Consider the following 4,419-nt stretch of genomic DNA (forward strand, 5'->3'; position numbering starts at 1 on the left):
TAACCTCATCAATGGAAAGGTCGAAGGGCTGCGAGTCATGAACTGTCAACGCTTTCCTTTTCGAGCCCCAGAGCTAAGCATTATTTGCAATGCTACCACTACGCTCCAGTCTCCTCAACACCCATTTTGTCTCCTGCAACAACAACAACAACAGCAGCAACAGAATTCAGGAAGAAGGAACCATGTTGAGAGATATGAAGGCATTTCTGGGAAGCCATGTATAGACTATTTGAAAAGTAATTGCTTTGTGAACAGATGGGTCTAAGCAGGGCCCAAGGACTTAATGAGACATTGGATACTTCCAACTGTCTCTTGCTTCCATGGGCTATTCTATTTGCTATGCTAAGCATGAGTTTAATTACCTTCATGAGTTTTGCACCCTCTGCTCTCCCTCTGTAGGAATGGATTTCTTGATTCTGCATTCTGTGCTATTTTGAATTCATCCAGTGTTAAGCTAGGGAAGCCCCACAAAATACCCTTGTACATAGATTTTGGAAGCAGATGCTCAGGGGATAACACTGGCTGCATTGAGGGGAGGGTGGCCTAGTAGTAGGGGTGGAATTCAAATTTCTTAACAACCGGTTCTGTGGGCGTAGCCTAGTTTGTGAGTTTGGCTTGGTGGCCATGTGACTGGGTGGGCGTGGCTTGCTGACTGGGCATGGCTTGCTGGTCACGTGACTGTCTGGGTTTGGCTTGTATGTAAATATTGTAAATATTTATTTTTAAAAAAGAGCAACTTTTACCCAAAATCAGGCAAGGCAGGCAGGCAGATTGAGTTGCTCACAGAATCACAGAGTCACTCAGAGATCTACCTTTCTGCAATCTGCTACCTGAGTCTGCACTGAAAAATAGAACTCTCTAGTGTCAACCCCACTAGCAGAGGTGGTATTCAGCAGGTTCTGACCAGTTCTGGAGAACTGGTAGTTGAAATTTTGAGTAGTTCAGAGAACCGGCCACCTCGGACTGGCCGCACCCCCATCTATTCTCTGCCTCCCGAGTCCCAGCTGATCGGCTGGGTCTTCTTTGGTTGCCCTGCACAGGAGAACAGAGCTGGAAAGCAGGTTCATGGGGTGGGATAAAAATGGGGATTTTGCAGTATCCTTCCCCTGCCATGCCCACCAAGCCATGCTCACCAAGCCAGGCCAACTCACCAGGCCAAGCCCACAGAAGCGGTAGTAAAAACATTTGAATCCCACCACTGCATCACCCGGTTGCTAAATGAAAGACGAAGTTGAGGGCTTCTTGTATTCCAACAGCTGCAACATGGAGAAACCCTTCCGTAACAAAGCCTGATTCAGAATTCCTGAAGCTTAAACAACCCAGTGCATGACTTCCTTGCCCTCACCTTGTGCACAATTCTATTAAGTAAATGCTCCCTTTGCAGCCTGCTGGCTAAGGATGACATGCATTTAATGAACAGCTGCGGGCCCCCTAATCACATTGGCAATTAAGGTTGTAATTAGAGCAACTTGCAAATGGTTTTCACGCTGATAAAACATGACAGAAAGGAACGCTTTCACTCACTGTCAGCTGCCAGACAATCTGCTACCAATCTAATGGCAATTTAATTACAATTCCGGCACTACCTTTTCTGTTTCCAAATGCCCTGCTTTGTAACCCGATGAGCCCTGGACCAAGCGCCGTCTTACAAACCTGATCTTCAAATGAACTGGTTGAGCCTCTTCTAGCTAAGGGAAGACACCCAATCAGTTGCTTAGAGGGGAAGCTGTGATTAGATCTATGAAGACGCCCTTCCTTACGGCATATCGACTGCAGAAAAAAAACACACAATTGCAACCAGCCTGCCTCCACTGAGGACTGTATATACTGCACGAACCAGAAAGAGAGCCGAGAAAATATAGGAGATAACAGATAATCAGAGTTGGAAGGAACCTTGTAGATCATCTAATCCAATCCCCTGCCCAAGCAAAAATCCCTACACCATTTCTGACAAATGGCAGTCCAATCTCTTCTTGAAGGTCTCAAGTGATGGTGCTCCCACAACTTTGGAGAATAGCTTGACCCCTTCCTCTCTGAGGCAGCCCCTCAAATACTGGAAGACTGCTCTCCTGTCTCCCCTGGTCCTTCTCTTCCCTAGACTAGCCAGGCCCAGTTCCTGAAACCATTCTTCATATGTTTTAGTCTCCAGTTTCAGAGGATGATAGATAATAGAGGAATATATATATATATATATGGATCTTTGGTTATTCAGGTTTTCTCCCGCATAAAATTGGAAGTATCTAGGCGACATTTCGATGAAGTCTCATTCATCATCTTCAGGCTTGTGTCTTCAGCTTTGTGCTTCTCAGAGTAATGTGAGCTTGCAGCTGCTTCTTCCTTTTAACTGCTAGTGGAGGCTGCAAGCTCACATTACTCCGAGAAGCACAAAGCCGAAGGCACATGCCTGAAGATGATGAATGAGACTTCATCGAAACGTTGCTTAGATACTTCCAATTTTACGCAGGAGAAAACCCGAATAACCAAAGATCCACATACAAATACACGCGAAAACCTCAGAAAACATATATGTATATATGTATGTATGTATGTATGTATGTATATGGTATTCAGCTTTCGGGTTTGGGTATTTTCCCATGTCATTATAGTTGTGCTTTTAAAGTTGTAGCAATGTTGTAGCAACTATAATGACGTGGGAAAATACCTGAACAAAGCTGAATACCATACATGTAAGTACCCACGAAAACTTAAGATAACAAAGATAGATAGATAGATAGATAGATGGATGGATGGATGGATGGAGGGAGGGAGGGAGGGAGAGAGAGAGAGAGAGAGAGAGAGAGAGAGAGAGAGAGAGAGAGAGAGAGAGACATTGAGAAGCATATTCACTGCTTCTCAAATCACTGGATTTCACTCTCAGACACCTTTTTATTTTTAGTTTTATTTTAAATGTGACATATCACCCATTTTTCAATGGGCTGGCTCTGGAGCATCTCAATAATTGCATGGAGAAGTTCATACAAAATTGTCTTCTAATGAGGCAGATTTTTGATCCAGCTGGCTTCATATTATCTTCACCAGTCTTCTTCTTCAGCATGAAGTCATTCTGATCTCCTGTGGCCCCAAGTGTCTTTCATAGTTGAAAGGAATTTCAGTCAAGTCCCAACACATATGGAGAATTCTAGCTTGGGGAACATGACTGGCAATATATGTTCCCAATATTTCAAACAAGAGGTTTTGCATGCTAGAGATTGAATCTAGGGCTAGACAGCATTTAATTTTTTTAAAAAATATTTTACTTCTTAGCTTTAACACCTCTTATTCTCTTCCTGAAAAAATCCTGTTTCACACATTGGCCAATAGAATTGGGCACAATCACTTCAACCCTGGCTAGAGTAGAGCATCCCTTAAAGTTATTAACTATGCAATGCAGCCCCTTCCCTCTTAAGAGAGAAATTAAGTGGCTCCATTACTTTGCTTCAGCTGCCTCATTTGGCAGTTCTGGAAATGCAAGTGACAGCCAAGGCACGCAAAACGATGCAAAGCACTCTGTAGAGAAAAAAATCAGGTTGCCAATTTATTTTGCTGGAAAAAAAAAATCGCTTTAGGCTTTGTGGTACCCAGTTCTTTATCAAAGTAAATCCCAGCCACCTGGCAAAAATCTACGTGGGCTCAAGAACTCACACAAAAAAAAATGGAACAGATTTGAGGAGGAGGTGAAATTCTTCCCTGATATTTGGGAAATGAGGTTGGTTTTCTGTGCTCATCAGAGAATCCCCAAGATGAGGTACAGATTTCAAGATTCATCCGGTGACTTAGGGACTCCTGAGAGAGTGGAACGAACAAACCCAAAAGTTACAAGACTTGAGAAGTTCCGACTTACTCGAACGGCTCTCACGGCCAGTATTCAGCTTTTCTAGTCTGTCCAACTTGTTCTACCTTGGATGCGAAATTCCTCTACAGGTAGTCCTCAGCTTACAACATTTAGTTCATTTAGTTCATTCTTACAACTTTTAGTGCCCGTTCAAAGTTACAATGGCACTGAAAAAGGGGACTGGGATGCTTTTTTTCCCAGTTACAACCTTCATAGTATCCCCATGGTCACATGATCAAGATTCAGACACTTGGCAACTGACTCATATTTATGACGGTTGCAGTGCCACTGGGGTTATACAATCACCTTTTGCCACCTTCTGACAAGCAAAATCAGTGGGGACACCAGATTCACTTAACAACTGGGTTATTAACTTTACATCTACAGCGGTTCACTTAACAATGGTGGCAAGAAAGGTCATAAAAGGGGGAAAAACTCACTTAACAATTGTCTCACGTAACAGGAGAAAGTTTAGACTCAGTTGTGGTGGACTACCTGGATTTAGATGCAGATTAATGGCAGCTGTCCAGGGTCCTGAACGTGTCTGCATCCAGAATCCAGAATCCAAAATCTCTGTGCCTTGCGAT

Source organism: Pseudonaja textilis, chromosome 12 (assembly GCF_049901715.1).
Source record: "Pseudonaja textilis isolate UNSWEBS1 chromosome 12, rPseTex1.2, whole genome shotgun sequence".
In the NCBI taxonomy this organism is placed as follows: domain Eukaryota; kingdom Metazoa; phylum Chordata; class Lepidosauria; order Squamata; family Elapidae; genus Pseudonaja; species Pseudonaja textilis.